The following is a 12,665-nucleotide window of genomic DNA, read 5'->3' on the forward strand; positions in this document are numbered from 1 at the left end:
CAGTAACAACCATAAAGAAAATATACTTTGCAAGCAAAATATTTTTTTCACATTCTTCCCCTTAGTTTTCATCCTTCATGTGGTGGTGGCAGACCACAGGGCTGCAGTCACGGAAGGCAAAGTCCATGCTGGTATCTGCTCTGAAGATATTCAGATACTACAGATGATGGTGTAGCAATTTCTCCAAGAGTGGTGCACCTACCTGCTCAGCCCTGCAATTCAGGTGGGTACCCACTGGAGAAGGATTTCCTTTAGTTTTGGCTGCCACAGAAGCTGGGTGAGTCTGCAGCATGCTTTAGCCACATTCCTACCCTAATTACCCCTAGTTTTTCCCTCCCTGCCAGAGAGAGAAATGCCTGACCAGGAAAAAGTATCTCACATAATTTCCTTGCTCTGGCATTTTTGTCTTACAGAAAATATTATTTGATCTAATGTTTCTAGGTGCTTGGGGTGTCCCTTTTCCTTGTGCCAGTTTATTTATGCTAATTCAGTAAAGCAAAAGGGCTGCATTTGAATTCATTGCCATTGAAGTTGTGATTGAGGACAGTTGCAATATAACAAGATGAGGATGACCTCCTTTCATCTGCTCTTGCTGCTATGGAAAGTTAGTGCTGGCTTAAACCCCGGCTGCCATTAATGAAAAATTCCACTATTTTTATTAAATTTCAGAATCATCTCAGCTAGCATGAAAAACAATGATATTGGATTTCTTTTTAAAATTAACAATGTATGTAACACAGTGAAAAAAGCTGACATTTACTTAGTGCCTGGGAGCAAAGAGACTGCAAGGCAGACGGCGAGCTCTCCTTCATCCTGCAGCCTGGGAATGCGGGCTGGAGACGTGGGGAGAGGTGGCTCGGGGTGGATCACACAGCCAGGATGAAAGCCAAGAAACACCACTGCTATTGCTACCTTTCTGCAGTAGGAGAACGTCAGGGCTAGCAGGGGAAGGGAAAAAAAAGATTTATTTTAGCAGCTGGCCTGGATGTCTGCCAAAACAAGAGGGAATTCAGAAGTGGAGCCCGGGATCTTGGTTTGAGGATGCAGGAGGTGTGAGCTGGGGCTGGACAGTCACCAGCTCTGATCTGTGCCATGGTCAGGCTGGGAAGGGACCTTGAGCCCCCTTCAGATGTCCAGAGACATTCACTGTCCAACCTTGTGCACCATCCCACTTCTTAGAGAGCGAGGAGCCAGCCAGAGAGGGGAGCTGATGTTACCCTAACTTCACTTTAGATATTTAAGGCATGTTTATTTATGGTCTAAAATTACGGTGTTAGCATTTTACCTTGGGTTCACTACAAAATTCACTCTCTTTAGGAAGTTTCTACTGCAATCAGCAGTAAAGTAAAAGCAGGGAGTTGCTTCATGCCTGTGTGCAGGCATTGCAGAGGCTGCAGTATGTAGTAGAGACCAGCTATCTCAGGCTGGAAGTGTTATTTGATTAACAGTCTGGGGCAATCTGGAAATGAGCTTGGTCTTGAGGAGAGTCCACAGATCACCAGGAGCACATTCTTACAGGGCAGCATCCTCATTGGGTTCCTAATTCATTCCTCCCCACTTTATCCAACCTGCACTGCTGCTGGATTATTGACTATGTGATTTCTTTGCTTGATGCCACAATAGAAAAGGCATTACTGTACAAGACAGGGAAATAAAGCAGGGCTCTGTGTCTTAGACTTGTGGTGATGCTGAGTAAGGCTGGTAAGGGCATACTCCTCCTCCTTTAGGGCTTGGTCCCCACCTTCCTCTGTGGATGCTTAGAGGATGCTCTGAACATGTAGAGCACATGTGGGATGAGAGATCTGGCCAAGGTCTCCCTCCACCCTTGCTGTGGGGACTCCTGATCTATCTGGGGGGGGCAGGTAGCACAGAAATTGTTCAGTTCCAGTGATGGCAGGCAGGACCAGCCCTCACAATGCAGGTTATAAACTAATTTACCTGGAGCTATGAAAACTCATCCCACCTGCAAACACAGGCAGGCACTGAGCATCCAAGGGAGACTGTGCAGGCAACTCGTACTAAGTTCTGTCCCTCACGAAAATACCAGTGCCACAAATCTGCTCTTGGCACTGGAGTGACTCCAAATATCCACCCTGCTTCCCCAGGTTTCCAGGAGCAGGATCTCGCTGCTGTGTTTAAATTCCCTCTTTACAAGGAGTGCTTGGGAGAGGTGCTGTGGATTTCTCCTGTTACCTACCTCAGCTTCCAGCCTTGGGTTGGGTGCACTAAGCACGGTGCAAAGATGCATCAGTACAAACAGACATCCTCATAAAGGATGCTCTGTCCATCTATACCATCACCTGATCAGTCCTGATCAGCAGCAGGAAATTCTAAATAGCCTAAAAGCAGCTCACCATCATCCATGCTAATAAATGTGCATGTTCTTTAAAGGCTTTTTACTCTTAGAAGAGAAAAAGATATAATAGCTTTTTTTTTTTTTTAATATGTCACATAATTTATTCCAACAAACAGATGTATTTTGTTGTTGCCATTATCATTTGATGAAATACTTTAAAGCTGGTCCAAGGTGGTGCATTTTCAAATATAATGTATACAGTACATCTAGCAGTTAGTGGAATTTGGATGTGCAGCATAGAATGGTCATTATTTTTACTGAAAAAAATAAAGGCACTAATTACTTACAGACAAGATACTTAGCACAAACAGATAAGCTTCAAAATGAAAAATTCTCGGTTTATGATAATTATGTTCTCTGCTTTGTTTTCAGAGACTGATAATTTGAGGCTTTAAAATCACCAGGAAGCCATTAATTGGAATTCTTCAATAAAAAATAAATTACATAGAAGTTCATGATGAGTTGTAAAAACACAGAGACTGTATTATGCAGTGAGCGACATTGCTCTACTATTTATAGACATGCAGAGCTATGTAACAGCAAAAACTGTAAAGAATTTGAGATGTGCAGATAGCAATTATTCACGGATCCCAACGATCTGCAGATATTTCAAATAACTGCTTTTAGCAGATCAGCTATCCAATAAAAGCAGGGCTTTATTTCCAAGTGGCACTCTTCTAGCATGTTGCTTCTTGTTTTTGACATCTTGTATGGCATTATTCTCCTGGAGCTGATCGTCATGAGGAGACATGGAAATCCACGTACGGGAGCAGAATCTCCTGTGTGTGTTTATCCAGAGGAGCTGAGGGAATTTCTCTTTGAAGGGTTGGTGCTCCTTCCTCCTGTAGCAGGCTGAGATCCTGAAATCCATAGCAGCTGACCAAAAGAAACTGCACTGTTTTTCTTCCTTGCCCTATTTTTCTGCTGCCCCCCCTTTTCTTTACTTTCACCAGGGACCACATCCTCAGGGATGATCCTGCAAGAGCTGGTGGAGGGGTTCAAGGACTAAGGATCTGCCCAGTGGCACCGAGCACAAAATTTCTCTTGACTCAGGAAGAAGCCAGACCGACCCCTCACTGGAGCTATGTGAGCAATTGGGGGGTATTTAGAGCTGCTGTAGAGATCTTCTGTCCACCCACACCCTTCAAGTGCCCACTTCTGCCCTTCTGAACACACGGAGCAGAGCCACCAGGCTTCCAGCAGCTTTGGAATCTCCCATGAGGAGACTGGTGCTCCTGCTTTCCTGAGGGAGATCTGACACCTCCTTGCTATTGTTTGGATGCAGGCCTGAGACTCCAGCCACTAATGGGGCTCAGTTAATTGTCTGCCCAGAGGATATAAAATACTGCAATATTCCAGCTGTGCTCTTTTCACGGCCACTGACACCCCGGGCTCCTGCAAGGAGCTCTTTAGATAAAGCAAGGAACAAAAGTGATCGCAGGGATCCTTGACACGTGCCACCTAGCTCAGGAAACAGAGCAGGCTTCAGCTCATTCACCACTGAGCTCAAGGGGATGCACAAAAGAGTGAAGTGGCCTTGGTAGAGCCTGGTCTAAAGTTACACTTCAGGAAGACAGAGGAAGTGTTTCCTGAGGACCTGATCAAAGGCTCTCTCTTCAGTGCCAGTTTTGTGCCTTCTGGCCACCTTCGTTCACAGGTACCGTTCAGGGGCTCGACGTGACTCCCAGGCAGCTTCACTCTCGCTGCATCAGCAAGCACAGAACTTTAAAACCATCCTTTTAATATTTTGTGGCTAGAATTCATCAAAAGTATCAGCTGGGTTATTCCCCTTTCCCTTGTTTGTTTAGATCTGTGTTAGTGCAATCACAGGGAAGGCTGGACAATGCAAGGGAGACAAGGATAAGGGGAGACAATGGGAAAGAATCTGCAGGGAGGCTTCTACAGTGTCAAGACCAAATGGCATTGTGTCAGGAGACAAAGCCATACAACGAAAATATTGGGTCTCTGCTGCCACTCGAGGAGTATTGTAATTCTTGGAGAACAAAACTGCCCATACATCATCCAAAATCAATTGATAAGAGATCTCAGAGAGATTAAAAACTGTTCCCTCCCATTCATTAGGAAAGGTGGCTTCTGTCCAAAGCTGATTGTTGGTGTGGGCCAACGATGATAAATGCTCTCTTATGCACCAAAAAGAAACACGTCTTAATGAGTGATCAGCTTGTGTACATTTTAATTTCCAAATTGCTGCTGAGTCCATGCACAGCTCCCCAGAAGTGACAGTGCTGCTCAAGGCATGCTCCCCTAAGCAACACTTTGCTTTCTTTGTAGGCTCAGAGAACTTTCTGATGCCAAGCCAATCCCATGATCTGATGACTGTGCATGAGTAATATTGCAACAAGGAGCTATTAACTTCTGTTTCCACGTATTGTAAAACAAGAGGTATTCATATGTGGTTAGTAACTGGCACCTCAGCATTTGTGGGATGTGACTGCGGTGACTGGGCACCTACAGCTCCTGTTCACTCACAGTTCCTGATGCTCAGCATCATGTTTCATTGTGGGAAAAGCCCCTTCCCAATGGGATGGTTCTGCCTGCTCTCCATGACTTGGTTATGTCCTCTTTCTCCATGTGTGCCCTAGCCTAAAAAATGTCCTTCTGCAAGTCCCCGTGCCCCTTTGGAAGGGCAGGGACCAGGATGTCCCACACAGAGCCTGCCTTTGCTTCCCAGGAGATGACACAGAGCCTGCCTTTGCTTTCCTCCTGCATCCCTGAAGTCTGCAGCTCAGCACCGAGCCAGTTCTCAATCCTGGAAACGCCTTGAGTGTCCCATCCTGTCTCCAACCCCACAGCTCTTAAGGAGCATTGGTGACATTTACCCTGTGTGTCTAAATTATTCTTGCTAGAGTGGTGCTTGGGCCAGTGACAGTGATGCTGCAAAAGGTCACTTGATGGACCTCGACGCCCTGTTTTATTTACTTAGTTTATTTGGCTTGCAATGGAGACAGGACATGCTTAATATGTTGGCCACATCACGGGCAGCCCAGCTCCAGTGTTCATCACCTCCTCGGATTAGAGCATTTGTAGGAGGTGTCAGAAGAAATGGAAGGAGTTCAGCATATATTTTTTTGTACGTCAGAATTTCAAAGGATTTCTGAAATTTAATGAACTCGTTTAATAGGCATAATTGTCTTGAGTACATGTGAGAAAACTTCTGAAATAGCAGAATTAGGCATGCTCCATTTTGTAGCCTTTCAATGACCTCCAGCAAACGTGTGACCCAGATATGAGAGCCTCCTGTCCACTTGCATAAACATGATGTTTTAAAAAGGCGGGGGGGGGTGGGGTGAATAAAAGAATTGAGCTTTTAATGGCACATGGACAGAGACATACTGCAATTGCAAAACAAATTCAGCAGCAGAGAGAGAATTGCCTCCAGATCCTGCACGCCAAAACTCTGCTGCCTCCCCAAGACAGAGGAGCTTTGATGGCCGGGGACCTTGGGTCCCAACCACCCCGGATTTCCCTGCACCAAGGCTCAAGTGGTGGCAAGGGGCACCGAGCTGCTTCAGGCCCAGGAAAAGCTGCTTGAATGCCTGAGTGATGTCCACCCTGCTATTTATTCAGGGTGCCCTGGAACACGGGGCACTGTTATGCCAGGCACTGAGGAGGTGGCAGCTGCTCGCTCCAGCACTCCTGCCACTTGCATACCAGCTATGGCGTGAGCAAAAGCTATAATTTTAAAAATCACATTAATTAACATGCATTTTTAATACATCATTAACTTCCCATCACATGTCTTGACCCAGAGGAGCTCTGTGGCTGGGTTCTGACCGTAGGCTTCTTCGTCCCTGCTTGCAGAGAGGGTGAGTGGCTCTTCATCAGTTTAGGCCCACCATTGCCACAGTAGCCATCCCTGACTGACAGGACTCTGGATTAACATGCACACCTAGGAGAAGGGGAGGGGGTCCTGCCAGGGGTTCCACTGCTGGCCCTGCCCATCACAGGCTGCAGCTCCAGCATCCCACCTACCCCATCCCCGCTCCGTTCACTGCTATGAGTGAGGTTTAATTAAAATCAGGAACCAGCAAAGTGTGGCTGGGTTTTAAAATTATATGCTGTTAGTTATTAACTGCTACAAATTAGGTAGATGTTGTTTCAAGGAGAGCAATTTCCACAGCCAGCACTGGTGGAGCGAGTTGGCGTGAGGTATGGCACAACTTTCCAAAGCAGGGATTGCCAGCTTGCTCAGAAAAGCACTTTTTTGGCCACTTCTTGGGTTTTACACATGACTGAGATTCAGCATTGCTCATGCTTGCTTGCAGCAATGGTACTTCCCTGTCTATGAAAACTCATTTTTCATTTTTACAATAATTCCTGGGCAGGAAAAAACACGTCCTGGTTTCTCCACTGAGCCAAGCACTGAAACAGAATATTGGGCCAAATTATGCTCTGATTTTGCAACTTTAAAATCTGCCTTTGCAAGTTAGTGCTGAATTTAGTTTGTTTCCCTCAGGCATTTTCCATACAATAAAAATCATGTTTCTTTTTTATTTTCTTCTCTTTTTTTCCCTTTTTTTTTGCTGCCATTGGGGAAAAAGGAAAACTCAAACAAGAGAAAGAAGTCAATTGTTGGATTAAAATTAACTGAACTGTTGGTATTAGAGGAAAACCATAAGGAAAGCTCACTCCAAGTATCTTGACTGGAAATCTGAATTATCAGCGTGACTAAATTCTGCTGATACAGAACGAGGCATTTTGAGTAGTGGCAGCCAGTGATTAAAAGAAAACCCTGAAAAACAAAACTCAGAGAAAAGCAAAACTTTGAGACTTCAACACTTCTGTTCAGCCGTTTAAAGGGAGAATGCAGTGAGCTGGTTTGAAGATTTTTCCTTCCCCACTACTTGTGCCGCTTCCACAACCCTGCAGGGGAGAAGCAAACAGTCTTTGAGCTGTAATAGGTGTCAAACCAAGCAAACTCAACAAAGTTTTAGTGAGTGAGAACGGAGAGCAGCGTTCACAACATTTTATTTGGCAGTCCCTTTATAGGTACTCAGACGTGGAGACCGGGAGTGTGATACACAGAGACAGATTGCTCTGGGATGGAGAATGGGGAATTGGAGGTACCACGCACAGCACAGCTTTTATTGGGCTAGGAAATGCAGAGTGCAAACCACGGTCTTTGTCACAAAGAAAAAAAAGAAAATGCTCTTCAGAACAAATTTTTTATGTTAATCTGGTAAAAACTGTGACAGAAATTATCACTGGTGGCTTTTTAAAAGCCAGTAAGGCTGAAGGCCACAACCTACCCATACCTTCAGAGCAGATAAATAAATTTTTCTTCAGGAGTTAACCAACAGATGGCATGTAGAGGTGTGTGCATAGGTGTGTTTGAGGGTTTATAAGTTTTCCTGGGAGTGTGAGAAATAAAGTAGTTAGAGAGGGAATGTAAAAGATCATTATTGTTTGTCATCAAGCGTGGCAAAGGGACAGAAATTAAAGAGGCTGGGGGGGAAGCGAGCATCTGTAGCCGTACTGACACCAATAACTTCACCAGGGTGAGGCCAAGCATCAGGATGTGAGACCCTGGCTCCTGCCCTTTTGAACTTGCTTCTATAGATCACGATGAAATAGAGAAGTGAGAGAAAGCCTCCTGTCCCCAGTGGGGGGGGAGGAAACCAGCAGCTCATGCAAATATTTCGGATGAGAAGCTGAACACACGCCCTGCTCCCATCCGCAGGGCCGGCCACGCTGAACGACACCAACGTCTTTCGGAGGTGGAAACAGGTCTGAAGCAACGAGGACGTGAAGAGAAGTGTGCCTTCCTCATGTCCACTCCTGGCAAGTGTAAAAGATCACTTTAGCCATGGTGGGCCCTGCAAAGGCACCAAGTGTGGTGGTGGTGCCCCTAAATGTGGCTGGTGTGAGGTGCAGGCTGAGCTCTGGGTCATCCTGGCCAGGCTGGGGCTCAGCTGTCCCCAGATCAGCAGGTCATGCTCTTGCCCTGGCCACGGGCTGGTGGCTCTGCCTGCCAGAACCAAGGATGTCACATCCCTGCTGCCACTGGCTGCTGGGCAGTGCACGAGTTGCCCTGTGGGACCTGTGCAGGGAGGTGTTCGTGCTTGGAGGGCTTTGTCCCTGAGAGCTGGCCCTGAATGTCCCCTCTGTGCTGGGGGTGAGCAGGGATGTGACGTGGCAGCAGAGCTGCTACTGGGGCTGCTGGCCGTGCCTTCGGGGTGGCCACGGGGCTTTCCACCTGGCCCTGCCTGGCAGGTGTCGGATGTGGAGTGGCCAGCACGGCCCAGTGGCTCTTCAGAGGTGCCTGGTGTCTGTCTGCTGCTCAGATGTGGCACTGTGTTGTGTGGCACTGTGTGGCCTCGAGTTTGCTCCTGAAAGCAAACTGAGAAGTGAGAGGCAGCTGCCATGCTCACAGACCCTTCATGAAGCCATGGCTCCCAGCCTGGCCTCTTGGACAAAGAAACAGAGTCATTTGCAAGACCCAAAGTCCCCTCTGTGGTGGCACAGGCTGCCTTTTCACTCACCTTAGGAAACAGAGGTACCAAGGAATGCCCAGAGTTGAACAATACCCGAGAGTATTTTGCTCTTTTGGATTAAAACAAGCCCCCTCTGAAATCAGATTTCTGCTGAGGCCAAGGGGTCCTGCTTCTCTCCTGCCAGCTCTTTCTGCTTGATTTCTCACCCCACTACCTCAAGGTCCTGGCTGAGACAGGAGTCCCACCAAGGCAGGAACTGTGCACACCCCATTGAAGAAAACATTTCCTGTCTTCAGATTTAAACAGAAAATGTTGTGGGGGGAAGAAAGCAAATAAAGTGACTCAGGGCTGTTGTGCTGGCTGGTGGCAGGTGTGGGACTGGACTCCACTCTTCTGCTGTTCTGGTGGCCCCAGGAGGAACCATCCTGGTGTGCCAAGTGGGACAACCCAGCCTGTCTGAACTTCACGATGGCATTAAGCAACAGCAAAAATTTGAGGTTTTATGTCTCTGTGCACAGTGAGTGTCATCATCAATATTACAGTGAATTATCATTGATTAGGAAGTTCAACTGCATTGCATTGACATGGACTGAGAAGCAGGAGACACCCAAGTTTCCAGAAAACATCTGTGTTTTCAGACAGCACCACTGCTGCTCGGCAGAGCGCTGGAGGAGAGGTTTTACATGAGCGAGATTTGACATGTGTTATTTAAAAATGCAAAGATCTCTTGTTTTGCGTGAAGAGGCACATTTTCAAACAGGGAAATGGGTACATAACATCCTCTGAAAGCCCCTGGAAGTAGGAGTGTCATTGGTATCTCTGCAAAAGTTGCCCTGTCTGCACTCCTCTCACAGTGCCTTGGTGACAATGTGTGAGTGATACTTCAAGGCTGATTTCAGTAAGCCTGGCTCTGCCTGTGCTTTCCAGACCTTATTACCCACTCCTCAGTTGTCCAGAATTTGCTGTTATGTTAAAAAACTGTATGTCCTGAGAAAAAGTTCTGTGGGTTAGCTCAGAGTTTCATCATCTGCATCTGTTTCAAAGTGTCTCCGATAGTATTTAGACTGTTCTTGACTGTGAGTAGTTCAAAGGGAGCTTTGGTCCAAGCCTCCCTGATGGTAAATATTGCACAGCCATAGCTGCCTTCACCCTTAACAGTGTAAAACATTTTCTGCATTATTTTGTTTTATATTCAGCACTCCTTTCTTTTCTACCAACATTTGAGCAATTTGAGTCCCAAGCCTCACCCTGAATGTATTTTAACATTACTAGGTTGCATAACCTTTCTCAGGTAAAAAAAAAAAAAGTGAGCATGTTACTTCTATTTAATTTATTAAACAAAGCCTTCCGTGGCCCAAATGGCTGCCCAGATTTTTGGGGAAATTCCCTGCTCACACGACTCTTGAACTGCAGGTGTAAGCATTTTGGTGATGCCTCATCACACAGGTCAGTGTTCACCCAAGCCTCTGCTGCTGCTGGGGACCACGGACTGCACAGTAAAATACTAAATTCAAATGCTGAGAGGTAGAGATGTCCTTTTAGGGAGAAATATTCAAACAAGGTGCACAATCACCAGGAAAAGTGGAATGGGGCAGGAGTCAGGGAGCAGCAGCCTGTCCCTTGCAAGAGAAAGCAGCAAATAACGAGTTGGTTATAGGAGAGATAAAAGAAAAGCTGACCTCTGCGATAAGCATGGAGGTGGTGGAACGCCGAAGCAAGGAGGCAATTATCCCAACTCTCTGGGATGAAGTGGGTACAAGAGCTAACAGAGCTGAGCAGTGAATTTCAACAGCAAAAAAAATAAAAAAATGGATCGTGCACAGCTGCAGGGGTTACTGCCGGAGACTGTATCAGAAAGAAGAAAAATGGATATTGCCTGCAGAGGGACTCAAGACTTTATTGGGCTTCCAGGAGAAGTCGGCTCCAGCGTACGCAGGAATTTCTGAGGAGATGATTTCCCAGCTACTTTAGATTCACTGCAAACAGGTTTCAAGTGATAAAATTCTTTGGGGGATACGGGTTATAATGAATGATCCGTTTTAGAAGAGGAAACAAATAGTGGGATGTTGCAATGTTTTAGCAGGGAGAAAGCCATTGTTTCCAGATTTGTATTAATGATACGGAGTGGAAGGAGAATGGCGAGATGACAGCATTTGTAAATGAGGGAAGTGATCAAAGATCAGCAGCAGTCCCAGGAGGAAGGGTGAGAGCAGTTAGAAAATACTAAATTTCAGCTCCAATTCTCATACATCCCCTAGGATATTTCATAAATTTATTTGTTCCTGAAGAGTTTTCTGGGCACCTCAACTCAAGGCAGTGCACGAAGCCTGCACACCTCTGTGATTTGGCCAACAGTTAAATCCAGCTCCAGCTCTAACACAGATGAGCTTGGAGTTGGGACAGACCTGAGGACTCCTGTCCTGTAAGCAACAGCCACCTGACATTGTTCCAAGGCTACTGTCACAAGCACAGCCTTTGTCCTGTGAACAAATGTGTGTATTTCTCACAACTTGTAAGAACAAAGTAAAGAACAGTATTTGAACTGTGTTATTCTAAACAACCACATGAACTATACTTCGGAAATAAAAACTTCCTGTCAGGTTTTATATTCAACATTTATTCTCTCTCTTTATGAGACATCAGGAAAAAAAAAAATTACCTGCCCTGGAGATCTAAATCTGTAAGCAGAAAGATGCAAACTAGGAAATCCCAAAACACACAAAAATTATCTTGCTCAACTAACATTACACTACTTGCATGATAATAATTATAAACAGATGCACCATTTGATGATTTACAGATTCATTTCTCTTCTCTACTTAGTTCAGCTAAAATTTGTAGAGTATTTCCCCTCATTTGTGGAGTAATTGACTTGTTCTTATGACAAGCCTGGGTTTACAATCCAAAGCTGAGTGTGATCTCAGTGTCTCTGCGAAACAAGCACTGGGATTTCATCACATCTTGCTGGGTTCAGAACAAAAACTGCTGTTGAGATGCAAACACCTGGGCTGTGCAGAAAAGGATGCCAGGGAGCAGAGGGGAGGCTTGCACTCTTTACATTCACTGAAACAGCAAACCCAGAGGCTCTCCCCTTTACACAATGTCTGCAGTGCTGCCAAACCCAGAAGCTTTGGAGATACGAACATCTCGAAGAACTGCATGTCAGGGGACAGCACGAGAAGGCTTTCCATTTCCAGCACTGTGTAGGCTCTCTGGAGCAACCTGCTCTGCCATGGCTGTGGGTCAGGCTGCCCACACTGCCTTTGCTTCCCCTGCTCCCACTGCCACCACCCCAGATTGCCTCATCTCCTCTGCTGAAGGATAATTTCTGCTGTTGACATACAGCAGAACTTCTTTGGGCAAGTTTGCTGGTTGTCCTGCAAGGCTGTTTGATGCGTTGGCACAACAAAGCTGGGCTTTGTCACTGGGCTCCTCCTCAAGCAAAGCCCTTGTGTATGCTTCATTAGCCCCTGGCACCCTGATGCCTTCCTCTGGTCGGGGTGAGGTGACTCCTGGGTTCCCAAATCTCTCTGCTCTTATCAGCCTTTCCCTGTCCTTGCAAGAGCGCGGCCCTGGAGGAGGGCTCTCCTGTACCATGGAGTGAACAGCCTGTCTCATGTCTGAAGGCACAGGGAGCTGCCACACTTCTCAGGCTTTGCATGTGGCAGAAAACACCACAAACAGAGTCACCTTCTGCCTGCAATCAGAGCCCTCATCACACAAGCACCATTCTTGGCAACACTGTCTGGTTCAGCTCAGCCTCCTCCCCCCAGTGATCATGTATTGGTTCCTCATCTTTATCAGAATGGGCAGCTTTGTACTTAAAATCTGCTTTGGTTTTTTGCTGCTTTGTG

The sequence above is a fragment of the Serinus canaria genome, chromosome 3 (genome assembly GCF_022539315.1).
Source record: "Serinus canaria isolate serCan28SL12 chromosome 3, serCan2020, whole genome shotgun sequence".
In the NCBI taxonomy this organism is placed as follows: domain Eukaryota; kingdom Metazoa; phylum Chordata; class Aves; order Passeriformes; family Fringillidae; genus Serinus; species Serinus canaria.